This window comes from Dermacentor albipictus, chromosome 2 (genome assembly GCF_038994185.2).
Source record: "Dermacentor albipictus isolate Rhodes 1998 colony chromosome 2, USDA_Dalb.pri_finalv2, whole genome shotgun sequence".
NCBI lineage: Eukaryota > Metazoa > Arthropoda > Arachnida > Ixodida > Ixodidae > Dermacentor > Dermacentor albipictus.
In genome coordinates, this window is record NC_091822.1 from 48,138,029 (window position 1) to 48,160,589 (window position 22,561).

General features: G+C 45.9%; 1 long non-coding RNA gene across 1 annotated transcript; it reads right to left on the bottom strand.

The window, feature by feature from the left end:
* Window positions 1-13,287: 13,287 nt before the first annotated feature.
* On the bottom strand, window positions 13,288-21,458 carry LOC139055934 (uncharacterized). The gene is made up of 3 exons (XR_011512016.1): window positions 21,223-21,458; window positions 16,238-16,519; window positions 13,288-13,763 (listed from the first exon to the last, which is right to left on the bottom strand). It is a non-coding gene; the product is annotated as an uncharacterized lncRNA (long non-coding RNA).
* Window positions 21,459-22,561: the final 1,103 nt, after the last annotated feature.

Below are 22,561 nucleotides of genomic sequence, written 5' to 3' on the forward strand. Positions count from 1 at the left end.
TTATCAGCTCCATAAACATGAATTCCATACATTAATAGATCAATTACCTCAAGCCTATTTGGTTCTAGGAGATTTAAATGCACACAGCAATTTATGGGGTGACTCTCATTGCGATGTGCGAGGTCGACTGATTGAACAGTTCCTCTTTTCTTCTGGTGCATGTCTTTTGAATAGTAAGGCGCCTACATATTATAATACCGCACATAAAACCTATTCCTCTATAGACCTCAGTATTGCATCTTCCACCCTTTTACCTGATCTTAAATGGAATGTTATTAGAAATCCATACGGGAGCGACCATTTCCCGATAGTTCTGTCTACACCGAAGATGAATGAATGTTTCCCACAGTTTCCTCGGTGGAAAACTGATTCAGCTGACTGGGAACAGTTCCAAAAAATTACTCAGATATCGTGGGCTGACATCAGTGCTCTAAGCCTGGAAGTTGCGGTTGAATACTTCACTATTTTTCTGATAGATGCCGCAACCAAATGTATCCCAGAAACAAAGGGGTCATCTAACAAGCATCGTGTTCCGTGGTGGAACGAGGAGTGTCGTAACGCGCGTAAAAAGCAGAACAAAGCATGGGGGTTGCTCCGCGATTCTCCGACGGCAGAAAACCTTGTTAATTTCAAGCATGTGAAATCTCAGGGAAGGAGAACGCGCCGACAAGCTAGAAGAGAAAGTTGGCGGAAATATATATCAGGAATTAACTCTTACATGGATGAGACAAAGGTCTGGAATAGAGTGCACAGAATAAAAGGTCGACAACCCTACTCGCTACCTTTAGTAAATACACAGGCAAATAGCATGGAAGACCAGGCGAACTTTCTAGGCGCACATTTTGAACGCATATCCAGTTCGTCGCACTACTCTGACACATTTCAAACACAAAAAAACACGAATAGAACGGCAGCAATTAGTACGAAAAAGTGCAAAATCTGAGGTATACAATAGACCATTTAGCATAGCAGAGCTTCAAGCAGCACTAAACGGCAGCAACAAATCTGCCCCAGGCTCTGACCGTATAATATATGAAATGTTAAAACACCTGCCATCTGAAACACAAAGAACTCTTCTTTTCCTTTACAATGGTATATGGTCTTCCGGCCAGAATCCCTCTGTCTGGAAAGAGGCCATTATAATTCCCATTCTGAAACAGGGTAAGGACCCCTCCTTGGCAAACAGTTATAGGCCGATAGCGTTGACAAGCTGCCTGTGCAAACTCTTTGAAAAGATGGTGAATAAACGCTTGCTCCGCTATCTGGAAACCAACAAAATATTAGACCCATACCAATGCGGTTTCAGGGAAGGTAGGTCGACGACAGACCAGCTTGTCCGCATGGAAATGTACATCCGTGAAGCCTTTATCCACAAACAGCTTGTCGTATTTGTATTCCTTGATATGGAAAAGGCGTATGACACTACGTGGCGCTTTGGGATCCTTCGGGATCTTTCTGGGATGGGTATACGTGGCAACCTGCTGACCATTATTGAAAGCTACCTGTCTGACAGAACGTTTCGTGTTAGAGTTGGCAATGTGCAGTCACGATCATTCGTACAAGAGACAGGTGTACCGCAGGGTGGAGTACTGAGTTGTACGCTCTTTATTGTGAAAATGAACTCCTTACATACCATCATACCTCGCACACTCTTTTACTCGGTTTATGTAGACGATGTACAGATAGCTTTTAGATCATGCAATCTTAGCATCTGCGAGAGACAGCTACAGCTTGGCCTAAACAAACTCTCAAAGTAGTCAGAAGAAAATGGTTTTAAATTTAACCCTCAGAAAAGCACATGTGTTCTTTTCTCAAACAAGAGAGGCATATCACCAGGACCCACTATTCACCTTAATGGACAACGACTGTCGGTCAGCCTTGAACACAAATTTTTAGGTATCATCTTGGACACAAAACTTAATTTTATTCCGCACTTGAAATATCTCAAAGCGCAGTGTCTGAAGACAATGAACCTGCTGAAGCTACTTTCTCGAACAAACTGGGGCAGTGACAGGAGGTGTTTGCTTAGCCTATATAGGAGCCTTGTACGATCACGCCTCGACTATGGAGCCGTGGTGTACCAATCCGCATCGGATAGTGCTCTCAGAACTCTCGACCCAGTCCACAATCTAGGCATACGGCTGGCAACAGGCGCATTTAGGATAAGTCCTGTGGAAAGTCTGTATGTGGAGGCGAACGAATGGTCGTTACATCTGCGCAGAACGTATCTAACCTTCTCCTACTTTTATGCGAAGCATATTACGAGGGCTCAACCCAGCTCCTCAGGCGCGGCGGTGACCATGAAATCACGTGACACCGTGACGTCACGACAGAGGAGAAGTGGCTTTGGCTCAACTCTTGCAAGACGGGCTGGGTGGGAATCGAACCAGGGTCTCCGGAGTGTGGGACGGAGACGCTACCACTGAGCCACGAGTACAACGCTTCAAAGCGGTACAAAAGCGCCTCTAGTGAATGCGGTGTTGCCTTAGAAACGCGCTGTTTCTAAGGCGTGCGTCTCTTGCTCAGGCGCACATTTCGTTGCCGCGCCGAACGCTGCTTTGCTCGACGCTCACCGCGTCCAATGCGGGGCGCGTAGTCGCTGCCCTGTAGCCCATTGTCTTACACCCCTTGGCGGGTCGACGGGAACGCTGTCGCGTTCCACTCTTGAAGGCGAAGAAGTAATGCATGAGTTGTTTCTTCGTCTAGCCGAACCAAATATAGCCAAGCAACAGCAGTTCACCAGGCTAAACAGTGGTTCAACAACTAAAATAAAGGCTAGTATGCTTCGCATCCTGGGCTTAACCTTACCTAAGCCACAGCCATTTTTTAAAAATGTAAATCGAATAAAGAACATCCGTGTTATTCAACTGTACATGACTTATCTTCTGCAAGACTTTACCATAACCGCCCATCTGTTCGACCTCCTCTATCTGTGCGCTTAGAACAACTGGCTCATGAAACTGCTATTCAACATCGAGAAACAGTCCTAATGACTCCCACTAACATTGCACCACCGTGGGAATGGCAGAATATCCAATGTGATATGTCTTTCGTCGCATTAACAAAACATGCGCCTGAGGTACACATACGTTCACATTTCCTTGAACTCCAGGCGAAGTACTCTTGCGCGGAGTTTTATACGGACGCTTCAGAGTCTGCTTATGGTGTAGCCTATGCAGCTCTCGGACCGTCATTCTCAACGTCCGGTGCACTAAATCCAAACACCAGCATTTTCACAGCGGAGGCATACGCGATTCTCTCTGCTGTGAAACATATAAAACAAACAGGTATAATAAAGGCTGTCATATTCACAGATTCATTAAGCGTTGTTAGTGGGATATCAAATCTACGAAAACGCAACAACCCTATCCTTAATCAAGTCTACAACCTTCTATGCTCAGCCTACATGTCGAACCAAACAATTGTTCTTTGTTGGGTGCCTGGCCATAGAGGCCTAGAGGGCAACGTAGCTGCTGACGAAAGGGCTACATCTGTAGCTTTTTGTGATGAAGACCTCAATATACCTGTACCTTACACAAATCTTAAGCCTTTCTTACAATATAAACTACGGAAATATTGGCAAAGGCAATGGGACACTCAGGTATCCAACAAACTGCACCTAATTAAACCAAAGATAGGCAACTGGATCTTTGAGAAAAAAACAAGACACCAGGAAGTACTGCTCTGTAGATTAAGAATTGGGCATACCTATAGCACCCATTCGTATATTCTTACTGGAACTGACCCTCCAACATGCACTAGGTGTGGCAGTAGACTTACAGTCCTTCATGTTCTCGTTCAGTGCCCATTATTAGAAACAGAGAGAAAAAAGTTCTTCCCTTTCTTATACCATCATAATCTACCTTTACACCCAGTCTTCTTTTTAGGCAATGAACCTCTATTTAATTTAAACTAGTTCTCAAGTTCTTAGAAGAAACAAATACCGTAGACATTATTTGGCCAGGCTATTTGTAGCACAGCCTCTGCCTAGAGGCTTTAGCTGCAATGAAATCACTTACAGAGCACATGCCTCGCAGCCCTTGCACTGAAGGGCTCTGCAGAGGCACTGGTGCTGCTATAAATTAACATGTTTTAGTATCTTATCGTTCTCAACGTACTTTTACAACCATAGGACTCACTTTTCATTGACATTATTTTAATAGGTACATATTTTACACCATTTACAGCTTTTACTCGATTACCGACATATTCACCGATACTCAGTGCCATCCATCACCAAATGTCATGGCGCTCTTTGGCCATTTCTGGCCCTTGCGCCAAGAAACAATATCCATCGATCAACGCGAAAAGTATCGTAAATAAAACTGAAGCATTAGAAAACCTGTTACTCGAGCACAGCCCTGACATTGTTGCTATTACTGAAACATGGCTTTCACCAGAAATATTCAGCCACGAAATAGCACCCCAAATTACTCAGTTATCCGTAAAGATCGACCAACTAGAGGCGGTGGCGTAGCTCTGCTTATTAAGAAGCACTTACCCTTTGTATTGATGCCCGACGTTCCAGATGTCGAGGCTGTGTTCTGCAAGATTATGTGCGATGATTTTGCTATACTTACTGGTTGCTTCTAGAGAAGTCCTCTTTCTGGTCACGAAAGTGTTATTGCTGTACAGGAGTTTATGCAGAAGCATGCTAGCAACCGAGTTATTCTTATGGGAGACCTCAATTTACCTGACATTGACTGGAATACCATGCACCACACTTCACTCTCATCAAATTCGCTCATTGATTTGATGCTAAATTTCGGGCTTCATCAAGTAGTAACCTCTCCTACGCGAACACAAGGAACAAGCGCTAACATCCTAGACTTAATACTGATTAGTGACAACTTCCCCCTTGATCTACTGAACTCGGAGATCATAAATGGTATCTCAGACCACAACATACCAAAATGCCTGCTGCCCCTCGGATGCACTGCAACAGCCAAAACTAGTGAAATCATTGTCCCTAATTTTGAAAAAGCAGATGATTCCGCTATACTAACCTATTTAGCGCATGAATACCAAGAATTTTACGAAACTGCCAACGAAAGTTCTGTCCACGTTAATGATCTCTGGCTTCATTTCAAGCGTATAGTATCGCACTGCATGCATCACTACATCCCGAAAAAAAGTAAAAAATCAAACAAAAAGAATCCTTGGATAACACGCGATATAATTCATGTCAAGCGCAGAATAAAACGTTTGCGGCGTAAGATGAAAATGACCGGTGCAAGTACACAAACAAAATCGCAACTCTCCCGCGCTGCCGACGAGCTCAAGTTAAAGACGAAGCTTGCGAAGCATATATATTTCAATGAAACATTGCCTAACCTGATCAATCACAACCCTAATCGCTTCTGGAACTTTTTTCGCGCACGCCCCGCAACGACACCAGATCGTCCACGCGAGGAAAAACTGGCACTCGCTGATAAATTTAACCAACACTTTCAATCAGTCTTTACTAAAGATAACAACGCAATTCTATATTTGCCACCGTCATCATTTCACACTATTGACACATTAACAATAAATGACTCCGGAATATTTAAGCAGTTACTTGAGTTAGACGTGAAGAAATCAAACGGTCCAGGTAACATCCCCAACGAGTTCTTGAAAAGATATGCTGAATATAATAGTAAATATCTTGGCCTTATTTACCGCAAGTCACTTCCGACGTCAGAGCTACCTGAAGACTGGAAAATTGCCAAAATTGTACCCATTCATAAGTCAGGCGATACTAACCTGCCATCTAACTACAGACCAATTTCGCTTACCAGCACATCATGTAAAATTTTGGAACACATTATTCTCAAACACTTAACCGCATATTTCGAAGAACATATTCTAGTAGATGTTCAACACGGTTTTAGAAGAGGCTTATCGACAGTCACTCAGCTAACAGAGGTCGTACAGGATCTTGCTTTAAGTAATAATAATCATAATCAAACTGACCTACTTTTACTAGATTTCAGTAAAGCGTTTGATTGTGTGTGCCATACTAAACTAACTGCCAAAATTACAGCTGCGATTGGCAATGGACCTATTACTGCATGGATAAAAAACTTTTTATCTCACCGATCCCAATTTGTCGTCATCGAAAACACCCCATCTGCTCCGGTGCCTGTCACATCAGGGGTACCACAGGGCTCAGTAATAGGTCCGCTCTTATTTTTACTTTTTCTCAATGACATTACAAATAACATTGATTGTAAAATCAAACTGTTTGCAGACGACTGCATAATATACAGAGAAATACGCAATCACCAAGATCAAGTTCAGCTCAATAACGCACTAGCAAAAATAACCGAATGGTGTGATAACTGGCAAATGACTATTAATACAAACAAAACGGTTTGCATGACAGTAACGAGGAAAAAGCACCCATCGTTTTTCCACTACACACTTAACGGCAGCCTCGTAACTAGAGTTCAACAGCATAAATATCTTGGTTTAACAATAACATCCGACCTTAACTGGACAGCACATATTAACAACATTACTTCTTGTGCATTACGGAAACTCTTCTGTCTCAAAAGGTGCCTGCGGTTGGCACCAACTAACGTCAAACATTTAACTTACATTACATTTGTGAGACCTGTCCTTGAGTATGCTAATGTCGTATGGTTCCCGCACACTAAAACAAACATATCTAAACTGGAAAGAATCCAGAGAAAGGCAATTAGGTTTATCCACCGAAAATACCGGCGCAGTGATTCCCCTACTCTTCTTCTAAGACAGTCAGGGCTTGCAACTTTGGCTGTACGAGCAAAACGAGCTCGTCTCAAATTTCTGCATCAAATATTACACAGCCGACTAAAAATAAATGCCTCTGCATACGTTACCTTTTCTAAATCCCGCGTACTTCGTCATAATCATGCATATACACTAAACGAGTTCCTTTGTAATAACGATACTTTTCAGTCTTCCTTTTTCCCCCGTGTTGTCCGCGAGTGGAATAACTTAGATCCATCTGTAACTAACACAGTATCGCAGTCTGATTTTGTTGAGTTATTAGAAACCGAAATAATTAATTAGGAAATAATAGATCTTATGCATATATAATTGTCAGGACCCCCATTTTTTTAAAACTGTAGCTAAACATTTACCCCCTTTGTTTCTTTCTTTGTTTTTATAACACTGTATTAATCCTTACGTGTATGTAACCTGAAGTGTACTATTTCTGTGAGTTTCTCTTGTTATTCATATTATTAGTGTTGTAAAATTGTGCATTGAACCTGTTTTATGTATTTCCATTTACATGTTTTCATGTTCTTACCACTCGGTATATAAACCATGAAATGTATGTATAATCATATGCCCACCTGCTATGGTCTCGATATGAGACTGGCAGTATTGTAAATAAATATATAAATAAATAAATAAAATAAATGCATATCTGAAGTAAGTGGTTTGGCACGCCAACGGCGCGTCCCGTGGTGGAACGACGAATGCAAGATCGCTCGTAAGAAACAGAAAAAAGTGTGGGGGTTGCTGCACGCTTCTCCCACTGCGGGGAATCTTATCAACATTAAAGAAGTAAAATCTCAAGGCAGGCGAACCCGCCGACAGGCCAGAAGAGAAAGTTGGCAGAAGTTTCTATCGAGTGTTGTGTTGTGTTTTATGGCACATAGGCAACTAAGGCCATCATGAGCTAAGCTCGAGGTATAGGAGAATTTTCCGTGTAATTTTATAAAAATGTAAAAAATCGTCGGTGGTGTTGAGCGCTTCAATAGTTAGAGCTACCTCATGATGAAGTATGAAAAAGATTCTAACAATGGGTATTAATAAAAACTTTTAAAGGAGGTCAGGTAACCTCACCGGCCGTCCTTGCCAGAGCAAGGATCTCGAGGCTCCTGACCAATCAAATAAAGTCCTGAGCCTTTTTCTCAGGATTGAGAATTGGCTGTGCTGTATGAGGTGAAGTACTGCGGGATGATTTACATATTTTTAAGAAAACCAGCTTCCGTTAAAAAATCTAAAAACGCTAGACATATCCACAATCGCATTATCACTGAAGAGCAGTGCTGGGTGAAAAGGGATGCATTGGTTATAAAACGGGGAAAAGAACTTTTTCCGTAGCTTTTCCAGTTTACAACATCAAATGAAAATGTTATTGACTGTAAGTTCATCACCGCAAGTGCAAATTGGTTTGTCTTCTTGCTTCAGCAGCACGTTGTGTGTAATGTGTGTGTGACCTAACGGCAAATAATGACTTCCTTGAAACGCTTCTGGTGCACGCATGACTTCCATTCACCTAGAACTGGTTTTATTAATTGTAGCTTGCTATTTAGTTCGTTGTTCCAAGCGGACTGCCATTTTTTCCTTGCATTACTATGTAGTAAGTTCATGCCATCTCTATAGGGCATATTTACATTCTTAATTTGCTTGCCGTAAGCTTGAGGAGCGCACAAATCCGCTCTTTCATTGCCTTTTATGCCGACATGACTTAGTACCCAGCAGAGCCTGATGTTGTGGCCTTGAGCTGTGGCTGCTGTAATGCTGCGCATGAGGTCTCCAAGGAGAGGAGCCATTACATTTCCAGAATGAAAGGTCGTGAGCACACTCAGCGAGTCTGTGTTGGCGAGTCTCTCATTTACTATTTTTTCACGTGATTGTTTACTATTTAAAATCCACGTGATTTACTATTTAAAATCCACGTGATTGTTTTGGGATGAACATCTATTGAATTCAGCTTTTCGATTAATTTGCAATGTGGGTCGCGGTAGCAATATCAATCAAGATTGCGTCGGCTTGTAGGGTGGAGTTAATTACCATGACAAGTCATGCATAATTTCAACTAATTGGGCTACAGTTCGTAACCTCTCTTCAAAATCCTTGTTTCCGGCTATAAAGTAAGTTATTAACTTCTAAGTAGCTTATGATTGCTTTGTTGATGGCATGCTCTAATATTTTACAATTCCTTAAGGGTATACAGGCCAATAAGTATCTAGCAATAGTTTGTCGCCGTCTTTGTGAATAGGTAGGAATTTTGAGCATAGTCAGTTTGCAGGAAGAGCACCCGTACCTAGCGATACTGTGAAAATTACATATGTAACTCTGACGAAAGCTTTTTTCTGTATCTTAAAGAAAACTGGTTTGAAATGTTGTCTGGGACGTGGCTCCTAACGCCAAAAAGCAATAGCAAGTTCAAGATGCCCGGTCTTGTAATCTGCACAGGTTGTATAAAGCTGCATAGTGCTGAGAAATCAACATTTATTTAGGGAAAACGTGTGAAGGCAAAATTGACAAACGAATTGAAAATGGCACACGCGTATTCTAACATATGGTTTGCGATCTTTAGCTTTGGTATCGAACTATCTGCATCCGATAGTTGTCGCCCCAATTTCTATGGCTGTTGTACCAAAGTTTGTCAGTGTTCGAAATTGTTTTATCTATTTATTTGGCGCATTTAATCTCTGCCTTCCATTTACGAGCAAGTTCACTTACTCCCGTGAGGTTTCTGCTGCTTCTACGCGTGCTTTGCAATCGCTTTATCCAAAGAAATATCTCTCGAGTAATTCACGGGGTCTCGCGCTTTGTTTCGAATTTTCCTGAAGTGAGAGTTTCCTCGTACAGTGCGCAATCGCTGCCTCGAGTTTGATCCAGCTAGACGTCGTTGACGTTTGCTCTATACACTGGAAAAAATCGTTCGAAAGGTATTCGAGACAATAAATGACGCTTTCATCATTGGCCCTATTAAAGTATTTAAATGCTATACGCGATATAACTATACCATTTCTGACGTGTTTATCTGTTTGGTGGAACGTTAATGACAGCCTCTTGTGATGCCATCACGCGCCGTGGTTGATCAGTGGCTATGGTGTTGGGCTGCTGAGCACGAGGTCGCCGGATCGAATCCCGGCCACGGCGGCCGCATTTCCGTGGGGGCGAAATGCGAAAACACCTGTTTACTTAGATTTAGGCGCACGTCAAAGCACCCCAGCTGGTCGAAATTTCCGTAGTCCTCCACTAGGCGTGCCTCATAATCAGTGAATGGTTTTGGCACGTCAAACCCATAATTTTTTTTTTGTGTGCGTGCTGCCATCTTTGATATTTAGCTTTGGTGTTAAAGTACGAGACACGAAAACAGGATCCAGCACCGACGATACCACCTCCCGAGTGCGCGTTGGATGTGCATCAAGCGTGGTCAAATCAAAGTTAAACATTGCGTTTAAATCACAGGTCGCGATTTTCTTGTTACCAACTGTCAAATTAGTCCAGTCTATACCCGGTAAGTTAAAATTGCCAGTTAGTAATAAGTTCGGCAGGTGTTACACTCTTGTAACCCAAGGCGAAAGGCTGCTGCGCATTCGGTGGTACATGATGTTATAACAGTCGGGGTTAGACTTCTTTGTAAGACATATTGCTAATGCAACAATTATACAGTCCGGGTTGGACTTCATTGGAAGACATAACGAGCCGCAACGGGAAGTACACAAGTGGCACTAAGGCGACCTCCTCACTCAGGCGCAGCGGCTCGCGCTTCCTCCGCAGCGGCGTACTTGCGCGGCCTTTTCTCGCGAGCCGCTCCCCCATCGTTCGCCGCCGACAACCGCCGCCGCTCCGACTGTGACGTCAATGCTTTTCTGCACAGCAACACCTTGCGCGACAGCAGGTTCTAAACTTAAAATTCCATTCCCATCCGTACCGATATGTACGAATTGTTTTTCGAAGCCACTAATTTACTTTGTTTACCGGAACTTCGCTCAGAAATGCGAGATTAATTCGTACATTTTTTGACGTGTTTTAATTCTTTGCGGCGTCGGCCCTTTCGTCACGGCGCAGTTTCGCCTAGGACACCGCCAACATGGACACCTAAAGCTTTCCCTTTAGTAATCTAGTGCACTCGTTTAACATTGACATTACGATAGTCGTGCAGCTGTAATAAATATCGCTCAGGGCCCCCAGGTTATCTTTAAACGCCATAAGCTAGTACGGTAGAATCACCCTGGGCGACACTGCTTCACCAAACGTTCCCGTGAAGGTCAATGGCAACTTCTTTGCGAGAATATAAGCTCTGCTCGACAGCTACTGCGACACCGCCACCCTGACTGTGGCGATGCGAACAAAAGATTGAGTAAAAAAATGGAAAACATGTCAAATTGATGTATGAAAGTATTCAGCCACGTTTCTGTGATCACCAGACCATCAGGAGGGAAGGTAGAGCAAAATCGGTTCCTCTAATTTATCAATTTTATCACACAAAAACTAAGCTTTGTCAACAGTTGCCTTTACTGCTCCAGCATACCACAACGAAGACCCCTCAGCGACTTCAGTAACCGGGTTTCCGCTTTGCTTTAAAGTCACCCTCCTCCTTCCAGCAGAATCTCACGCCTACGTCTCATTAATTTTAAGCTTATCATAAACGCGACTAACCTTTTTTTCCCTCCATTTTCACTGTAAAACAGCAGGAACTTTTACCCTTATGTTTGTGGCAGTTGCGCAGAACTACTTTTTTTTTCTCAAATAAAAGCAGCGCAATATGAGGGCACGCAACGGGTTGCTATTTTTTCGGCGAAGACTGAATACGTTCAACTCTTTTTTTAGTAGACACCGACCATACTCTTAAAAATATCGTTCGCAACTTTTTATCGAAGCCGAGTGGCGGTTGCGCTTCACTCTTCCTTTAGCCCAAACATAACGTTGTTGCGACGTCCCCTATTTTCCAAGTCAAATACTTTCTCGGTCGTGCGTGAGAGTCCTTTCTGCATGGCATCGATATTTATGGCATTGCATCGAATTTTCGCCTGGCACTGTTTGAGAGGCAAGGGAGTTTTGTCCGAAAACCTCAGTTGAACGCCTTCAATTCTAATCTGCGGGCCAAGTTGGGGGTCTTTAATTTCTTTAAGAGTGCTCGGAATATCATTGCGTACATTATCGTCATTGCCTGTCTTTTACTCAACGCCGTCACTGAGGTTTCGCAGCAAACAAACCACTTCAGCGATATCATAGCAACATAACAGCACACAGTGTTGGGCTGTTAAGCACGAGGTCGCGGGATCGAATCCCGGCCGCGGCGGCCGCCTTTCGATGGGGGGAAATGCGAACACACCCTTGTACTTAGATTTAGGTGCACGTTTTCAGGATTGGGGGCTCAATCCCATCGCTCGTAACCCGTTGACCAGATCGGAGTCAGGCATGAATTCGAAGGTAGTTGGCCCATGCCGTCGTCCAACTTATCCACGCTGGGGACGTTAATGAAGGGAAGGACTGCTTCTCATCGAGAACGAGGAATAATGGTTTATTTACAGTATTTACATGCAGTTTATCAGTCTTGACTGACTGCGAGAGAAAGTACGTCAGTCTAACACGACTGCGAGAGAAAGTACGTCAGTCTAACGTGACGGCCTAAGAAAGTGTCCCGAGCATCCGCACAACAGCTGTTTATAAACACTCGGTCCTTCCCCTATTCCAAGGCGGCGGAAACGTTCGTCCAGTCATCGTAAACACGCCGCCTCTCCGCGGGACGGTTTACACACACACACACACACACACACACACACACACACACACACACACACACACACACACACACACACACACACACACACACACACACACACACACACACACACACACACACACACACACACACACACACACACACACACACACACACACACACACACACACACACACACACACACACACACACACACACACACACACACACACACACACACACACACACACACACACACACACACACACACACACACACACACACACACACACACACACACACACACACACACACACACACACACACACACACACACACACACACACACACACACACACACACACACACACACACACACACACACACACACACACACACACACACACACACACACACACACACACACACACACACACACACACACACACACACACACACACACACACACACACACACACACACACACACACACACACACACACACACACACACACACACACACACACACACACACACACACACACACACACACACACACACACACACACACACACACACACACACACACACACACACACACACACACACACACACACACACACACACACACACACACACACACACACACACACACACACACACACACACACACACACACACACACACACACACACACACACACACACACACACACACACACACACACACACACACACACACACACACACACACACACACACACACACACACACACACACACACACACACACACACACACACACACACACACACACACACACACACACACACACACACACACACACACACACACAGGTGCACGGTCCGGAGCCGACGTCAGAGGGGCTTCGTAGAACTCGGAGCCGAACCGCGCAGTGCGCCCGTGTAGCCTTTGTCTTGCGTCTTGGTCGGCGCGTGAGAAGGGGTGTCCGACGACGTTCCCGCGGCAACTCCCCCCCCCCCCACTCATAGCAGATCAGGTCCGCGTTGGGGAGTTCGGTAACAATAGTTGGCCCGCCGAACTCATTCAGTCACAACGGCGACGAGGCTAGAGCGTGACGACAAGGAAGGTTGCCGCCGCTGTCGAAACTGGCCAGCTAAAGCACTGCAGCTGGCCGTTCTTAACAGCGCCTCCATGGCCCGGAAAATCTTGACTGTCCGGCGCTGACAACCGCTGGGCAGGAAGAGAGCGGCTGGTGGCCAGGGGTGATGCCTTGGCTCGCAGCGACCACTTGTGTAATGATGTCACCGCCCCAAAACATCCAACAAGGACAGGCAACTGCAAAATGAACCCCACAACACGGCTCTCACTTTAGATCCGCTAGGCTTCAAAAAAAAACATAAGTGCAGAAAAAAATGGTGAATTTGGCGATGCCAATTTCTGAAGCAATTTCGTGCTGACAAATTCAGCAATCATGGAGGGAATCCTGCTAAATGAGAGAGGATCTTCTTGGCTTAGTACAATTAACACTAGTAATCCTAAAATTTTGGTGGGACCCTCAAACGCAGAATTCAAATTAGCCTGCTCAAACCATCCGCATTGCTATGCAACTTTCCCTTCTTATATCTAACGGGGAAGTTGTACTCTTGGAGGGTGAGGCTCCACCGGAGGAAGCGGCCATTTTCGTGTGACATTTGATTGAGCCACGCCATAGGACAGTGGTCGGTCTCGAAGATGAACTTCGCTCCGTACAAGTAACACAACTTCTGGGTGGCCCAAACTAAACATGCGCATTCCTTCTCTGAAGCGCTGCAGGCTTCCTCTCTTACAGTTAGTTTACGGCTGGCGTAAAGGATAGGATGCTCCTCGTTATCGTCGCCGACCTGACTGAGTACCACGCCCATACCTCTGTTGCTTGCGTCGCATTGAACTAGAACTATGCATTCCTTTGTGTAGTCTGGCGCGCGAAGCACAGGACGAGAAACCAATAGCGCTTTCAAACTTTGGAAAGCGTTCTCTTCTGTCCTTATCCCAGTGTACGCTACTTGGCGCTCCCTTTCGGAGAGCGTCCGTTGATGTACTTGCCATTTGCGAGTAATTCGGAATTTACCGTTGATAGTACCCCACAAGTCCCAAAAATGAACGAAGGTCTGTTTTCGTGCGCGGCTGAGAAAATGCTCCAATCGTAGCTATTCTCAGCTCGGCCGGCCGTCTCGTGCCCTGGCCGACAACATGGTCCAGGTAAGTAACCTGTGAAGGACCAAATCTACACTTTTCCGCTTTCATCGTTAAGCCGGTTTCCATCAACCGTGAGAACACCTGTTTGAGGTGCGATACGTGTTGTTACCAGCTGTCCGAAAAAAAATTGCTACATCGTCTAGATATGGCAAGGCGAACTCCTGCAAGTCTTTTAGGACAATATCCATTAACTTAGAGAAGCTAAACGGCGCGTTCTTCAGCCCGAAGCTGAGTGCGAGAGGGCGTAAAATGCCTACAGGAGAGATGAATGCGGCATAGCGGCTGGCACTTTCTGAAAGGGGAACTTGCCAGTACTGCCACACGAGATCTATAGTTGAAATGTATTTAGCAGCGCTAACTTTTTCAATTCGTGCCTCAATGTTGGGTATCGGGTTCAGCTGATCCCTAGTGATGGCATTTACCTTCCTATAGTCAACAGACGGACGAGTGTACTTGTTAGGGGTTTCTACCAGCATTAGCGCTGACCTGTAGTCACTCTCAGCGAGCTCAATAACTCCCAACTCTAGCATTGTGTTCTTTTGTAGCGTCGGTACACACCGTCCACCAGGGGTTTAGCTTTTTGTGCACAATACCAGATGACTGCTGTGTGGCCTTTTCTGCCGCACATATTATAACCTTAGTGATTTTTTTATTAAGTTAGTCAATACTTATCTCTGGCGAAAAGACATCTTCCAGTATCGCGTTCTCCATAAAGACCGACCAGTCCGCGATCTGTAATTTCCATCGGCGTGGTCTAGTTACTAGGGTTTGTGGTGATAATAGGAGTTTGATGAGTGCGGGTAAGTGGTCGCTTCCTTATGTGGTGGCGAGAGCTTCCCATTTAGAGTCAGTAAAAAGTTTAGTTCTAGCTTTTTGCTCGCCTTAACTAAACGTGCGGGAAGTTGGTGAAAAGTAAGTTGGCGCACCTGAGTTTAAAACGCAGATTTCATTGGATAAAATAAAATCTTCCACCAGCTGTCCTCTTTGGTCAGTTTTGGCACTGCTCCAAAGAGTACAATGATCACTAAAATCCCCTTCTAAAACAAAAGGCTCTGGTAACTGATCTGTTATTTTCTAAGTGTTTAGTAGTAAAACGTGTGTTGGATGGAATATACAATGAGCAAATGGTGATGGTTTTTCAAGATAGACTGGTAACAGCTACGGCCTCTAAAGATGTTTTCAATTGGATATTTCGGGTAGGAGTGCCGCCCTGCACGACTATAGCCACTCCACCTGACAACCGGCTGGAACATTCGCGGTCCCTTCGGACAACGGTGAAACCTTTAAGAATTTGATTATTTTTTGGGACCGAGGTTTTTTTCCTGGAGACATGCTGGAACTGGTGAAAAGCTGTTCATGTCTTTGATGTCACCTAGATTGTTTATGAGACCTCTACAATTCCCATGGATAAGAAAAGCCATATTGAAATTGAAAGGTAGGAAATGCCACTACGGGAAGAATAAGAGGCGAGATGTTAGGTGACATGGATTTAAAAAGGCTAATACAAATGGGCGATAACCTTTAGGTTATCACTTTCTTATTTTTAATAGTTATTGGGATTTTGTCCCTCTTACCGTGCTCGAGAGAGCGCTTGTCCTTCGGTGTCAATGACACCGGGGTTTTTGTATCGACCTCCATCGCTCTCCGAGGCGCTCGAGGACAGAGTTTGGCGCCGAGTCACGGGTCTCGGCCCTTGGGGTTCGCTTGATCTTAGGGCCCTGCGGGACTGGTGTCTGCAGGGTCTTTGAAGAGGAAGCCGCGCCGGCTGCTTCCACCGCGGGGGCGGGAGGGGTCACTGCGGGACCACTGAGCGTGGTCTGGGAGGACTCCTGAGGCCTGTGTGACGCTGCCCCCATCTGCGTCACATCGACATAACTTCTTCGCAGAAGGTACGGTAGCTGCTTTCTGGCTTTATAGAACGATATTTTTTCCTTAACAGTTAGTGCAATCACTTTTTTTTCTTTTTTCGAGCAAGAGCAGGTCCGCGAGTAAGCTGGATGATCTTTTTTACAGTTAACACAATGTGGCGAAGAGATGCATTTGTCTGATTGATGATCATTGGGGCTGCATTAGCACATGTTGCTTGGCCTCGGCATGCATGTGAAGCATGTTCGAACCTTTGGCACTTAAAACATCGTCTGGGGTTCGGGATATATGGTCTCACATTGACTTTAACATAACCTGCATCGAGTGAAGTAGGCATTTCGCTTGTTCCAAAGGTGAGTATAACATGTTTGGTGGGGATTTCTTGGTTGTTTCTGCGGATTACTATTCTTTGTACCTTTGTGACATTTTGTTCTTTTATCAACACGCGAATTTTTTTTGTTTTTTTTTAAATCCGGTGGAAAATTGCCGGCACCGGGAATCGAACCACGGACCTCTTGCACGCGAGGCGGGTGTTCTACCTCTACGCCACCGCTGTTCTTGGAAACCCTCAAGAAGTTCCTCATCGCTCAATCCAATAAAGTCTTCAGACATCACTCCCCCGCTTGTGTTCAGTGTTCTATGTGGTGAAATTGTCACTGTGGCGTCGCCAATGCTGGTAAGGTCAGTGAGCTTCTCTGCTTGGTCTTTATCATTCAGTTCTAGGAGGAGGTCCCCGCTAGACATTTTGGAGGCTTTGTACTTCAGTCCAATTTTTTTCTTTCAGGCATTTGGCTACTATGAATGGTGAGTTTTCTTACTGGCGTGTTGCTTTCGCTGTGTACTACAAAGTACTTGGGGAAGGATGGAGCGTTGCTCCGAAAGGAGGAATGGTACTTCGGTGCGGCATCTTTTCAGACGCCGATCATAGACGACAGAGGTTTGTGCTGCCATATAAAATTAGTGTATTCGGCAACAGCGCTGACCGCCCACCACGGAGCCCAACGAGAGGACGCGGCAGAGCTTGTGTACAAGCCTGCATGACGCTACCCGTACGCCGTCGCTATAACCAAATATGGTGTACCCAAGGTAGGATAGCCACACAAGGTTAACCCTTGCCGCCGTGGAGAAAGGAAGTAAATGGAAGGCAGAAGAAGACAGGACAGATCAAAAAGTCTTGCCGCCGTGGAGAAAGGAAGTAAATGGAAGGCAGAAGAAGACAGGACAGATCAAAAAGTGGGAGAGAAAGACGAAGGTTTGAGGAGAGAGACAGGAAAAGGCGACTACTGATTTCCCCCGGGTGGGTCAGTCCGGGGGTGCCGTCTAGGTGAAGCAGAGGCCAAAGCGGTGTGTTGCCTCCGCCGGGGTGCCTTAGAGGTCCGAACACCCGGCATCGGCTCAACTCCCAGGATCCCCCTTTCCCCGGTCACGGCTAAGCCGCGCACGGCTACGCGTGGGAGGGTCCAATCCTCAAAGTGGTGTCGCAACGCACCAAACGCCTGCTGACGCAGACGCCCATGCGGGGACCGTCATGTAAGACGGATGGACAATGTCCATCGTGGCGGCACTGTCTCTTAGCGTTCAGCACGGTTTGCCATTAACTTGCAGGTCGTGAAGATAGGGGCTTAAAAGTTCCATATTGTCTTTTTCCTCTATGTAGGAAAAAATCTACGCTAGGCTACCCGCAGTTTACAGCTATATGTCCCAGTTTGTTGCATTTATAACAGCGGATCGGCCTAAAGGATTCGAATTTAGTACCATCAGCTGGCACCGATGGTATTAACTACAAGTTTCTGAAAAATACCCAGACCTATTCTTCCATTATACTGTCGTATGTCTTTGCTCAGTCATTGCAGAGCGCCACGTTGCCGGACGACTGGAAGGTGGGAAAGGTGGTTCCGGTGCATAAATCGGGTGATGTTCATAGCCCTCACAACTACAGGCCTATCTCATTAACATCAATTCCATGCAAACTTCTTGAACATATAATATATTCCAACCTAATGTCGCATCTAGAATCAAACTGTTTCTTCACACCTAATCAGCATGGTTTTCGCAAACACCACTCCTGTGAAACTCAACTGGTCGCATTCACTAATGACTTGTTTTCCATTTTGGACTGTTCATCACTTGTGGATTGCATTGTTTTAGATTTCGCGAAAGCATTTGATACGGTATCTCATCAACTACTACTTCTCAAGCTTAGTAAACTAAACCTAGATACTAATCTGATCAAGTGGATCGAGTGTTTTTTGCAGGACCGTACCCAGTACGTTTCAGTTAATGACTGTGACTCACCTGCATGCCCCGTAACATCCGGAGTTCCCCAAGGCTCCGTACTAGGTCCTCTGCTTTTTCTCATTTATATTAACGACCTTCCTAATTCCATTGACTCACAAATTAGACTATGCTGATGATTGCGTAATATATAGACAAATATCTAAACCTTCTGATGCAGCCATTCTTCAATCTGATCTGGATAAAATCTCCACTTGGTGTCACACCTGGTCTATGAAACCAAATATTGGTAAGTGCAAAGCAATGAGAATAACGCGCACGCCTAACCAGTCTTCATGCACATACTTCCTTAATAACTCTTCTTTAACTACAGTCTCTGATTATAAGTATCTTGGCGTATACATTACTGCCAACCTATCATGGAAAAAGCACGTTGAACATATCACTAATAATGCTAACCGCACACTTGGTTTCCTTCGCCGTAATTTTTCCCTGGCTCCTGTGTCCCTAAAACTACTTCTATATAATACTCTCGTGCGCCCGAAACTAGAATATGCTGCTTCCGTTTGGGATCCTCACACTAAATCACTCATACAAGCCCTCGAATCCATCCAAAATCGTTCTGTTCGTTTTATACTCTAACTATTCTCGTTCAGCCAGTGTAACACTAATGAAGAAAACATTAGATCTTCCTGACCTTTCCTTACGCCGTCGTATTTCTCGATTATGCCTCTTTCACAAAATATATTTCACCTCTGACACTCTTAAGCAATCACTCTTTACTACTCCTACTTACTTTTCATCCCGCATGGACCACCGGTTCAAAGTTGGCGTGCCAAGCTGCAGGACTAATATTTATTTTGATTCGTTTGTTCCGAAGACAAGCGCGGACTGGAACCACCTTCCTGCCTCCGTCGTGTCCATCGCAGTACCCGAAGTCTTCAAGTCTGCTGTATACGATCACCTTCACTAACCTTCCTACTAAAAATGTATTCGTGTATAGCCATTTGCATTTTTGTATACCCACTCCTCTCTAACGCCGAACGGCCCTGAGAGTAAATAAATGAAATGAAATGAAATTTTCTTTTCTGTTCCTTTTGTGCAGTTTCCCCGTTAGGTTTCTCCTCGCTCTTTTCGGTGGGCTTTTCCTCCACTTCTACAGGCTCCAATCGTCTAATCTGGGAACCCTTTTTGAGCGGAAATTGTTTCCGCGGTCCATTTCGACCATCCCAATTTCCGTCCTCGGCTTTCAACCTCCTACGGGTTGCGAACTCTTCGGCTGATTCAGCCGCTCTTTCCACAGTGTTTACATTCCCTCTGTTTTGCACCCACAGTTTCACAGCTTGGGGGATGGCTTTGCAAAACTGCTCTAGACATGTGCATTCAATGATCATGTCTCGGCTGTCGTACGCTTCCGCGCTTTTCAGCCACTCGACTAGGTTGGCCTTTAAGCCATATGCAAACTCCGGATACCCCTCGCTATCTTTCTTGCCTGTGCTCCTATACCTTTGCCACCCACCGTGGTTTCTCAGTGGCTATAGTGTTGGGCTGCTGAGCACGAGGTCGCGGGATCGAATCCCGGCCACGGAGGCCGCATTTCGATGGGGGCGAAATGCGAAAACACCCGTGTGCTTAGATTTAGGTGCACGTTAAAGAACCCCAGGTGGTCAAAATTTCCGGAGTCCTCTACTACGGCGTGCCTCATAATCAGGAAGTGGTTTTGGCACGTAAAACCCCAAATATTATTATTATACCTTTGCCGAAAAGCTTCGGCTGAAAGGCGGTATTTCTTCAGGAGACTAGCCTTAACTTTTGCATAATGATATGCATCCTGTGCACTCAGTCTCGCGATTACTTCCGCCGCCTAACACGGCAACATAGACAGCAACCGCTGTGGCCATGTAATCGGGCCGAAGTTCATCTTCTCACAAGTCCTTTCAAAATTGCTTAGGAACAAGCCTATGTCGGTCCCGACCTCAAATGCCTTTAATAGCCTGTCCATGCGGTACGATTCTGCCTCACGTGATCGTCCCAGAGCCCCTTTACTTCCTTGAGACAAATCCAAACGTCTGCTTTCAAGTTCCAGTAGCATTTTTCTTAACTCGCGATCTTTATCGTGTTCCTCCCTTTCTTTTCTCTCGTTCTTCTCTCTTCTTCAGAAGTTCAAACTCCATATTAATTTCTTCCTCACTGGCCTGTTCGGAAATTAGCTGCAATAATTCCGATTTTAGCATTTCCTTGCGTACATCTAGGCCCAGTTCCTCACCAACAATCTACAACTAGTCTCTCAACAGTGTCCTTAACTCCATGATTACTGCTTTACTGCCTTGGTCCTGCTCGCTAAATCTAGCTAGGAAAACACAACCTAGCTAACACTCAACAATCTAGCTTGCCTACTGTTCTAAACAGAACAACCACAAAATGAAGCCCAGAGAGAAAGCAAGAACCAAGCACTCACCGCAGACACAGCACCACGTCGCCAAGTCCATCTCACCGCTGTCAGCCAGTTGTCAGGATTGGGGCTCAATCCCATCACTCGTAACCCGTTGTCGAGATTGGAGTCCGGTATGAATTCGAAGGCAGCTGGCCCTTGCCGTCGTCCAGCTTATCCACGCTGAAGACGTTGATGAAGCGAACGACTGCTTCTCATCGAGAACGAGGAATAAGGGTTTATTTACAGTATTTACATGCAGTTCATCAGTCTAACACGACTGCTCGAGGGAGTGCCTCAGTCTAACACGACTGCTCGAGGGAGTGCCTCAGTCTAACACGACTGCTCGAGGGAGTGCCTCAGTCTAACACGACTGCTCGAGGGAGTGCCTCAGTCTAACACGACTGCTCGAGGGAGTGCCTCAGTCTAACACGACTGCTCGAGGGAGTGCCTCAGTCTAACACGACTGCTCGAGGGAGTGCCTCAGTCTAACGCGACTGCTCGAGGGAGTGCCTCAGTCTAACGCGACTGCTCGAGGGAGTGCCTCAGTCTAACGCGACTGCTCGAGGGGGTGCCTCAGTCTAACGCGACTGCTCGAGGGGGTGCCTCAGTCTAACGCGACTGCTCGAGGGGGTGCCTCAGTCTAACGCGACTGCTCGAGGGAGTGCCTCAGTCTAACGCGACTGCTCGAGGGGGTGCCTCAGTCTAACGCGACTGCTCGAGGGAGTGCCTCAGTCTAACGCGACTGCTCGAGGGAGTGCCTCAGTCTAACGCGACTGCTCGAGGGAGTGCCTCAGTCTAACGCGACTGCTCGAGGGAGTGCCTCAGTCTAACGCGACTGCTCGAGGGAGTGCCTCAGTCTAACGCGACTGCTCGAGGGAGTGCCTCAGTCTAACGCGACTGCTCGAGGGAGTGCCTCAGTCTAACGCGACTGCTCGAGGGAGTGCCTCAGTCTAACGCGACTGCTCGAGGGAGTGCCTCAGTCTAACGCGACTGCTCGAGGGAGTGCCTCAGTCTAACGCGACTGCTCGAGGGAGTGCCTCAGTCTAACGCGACTGCTCGAGGGAGTGCCTCAGTCTAACGCGACTGCTCGAGGGAGTGCCTCAGTCTAACGCGACTGCTCGAGGGAGTGCCTCAGTCTAACGCGACTGCTCGAGGGAGTGCCTCAGTCTAACGCGACTGCTCGAGGGAGTGCCTCAGTCTAACGCGACTGCTCGAGGGAGTGCCTCAGTCTAACACGACTGCTCGAGGGAGTGCCTCAGTCTAACACGACTGCTCGAGGGAGTGCCTCAGTCTAACACGACTGCTCGAGGGAGTGCCTCAGTCTAACACGACTGCTCGAGGGAGTGCCTCAGTCTAACACGAC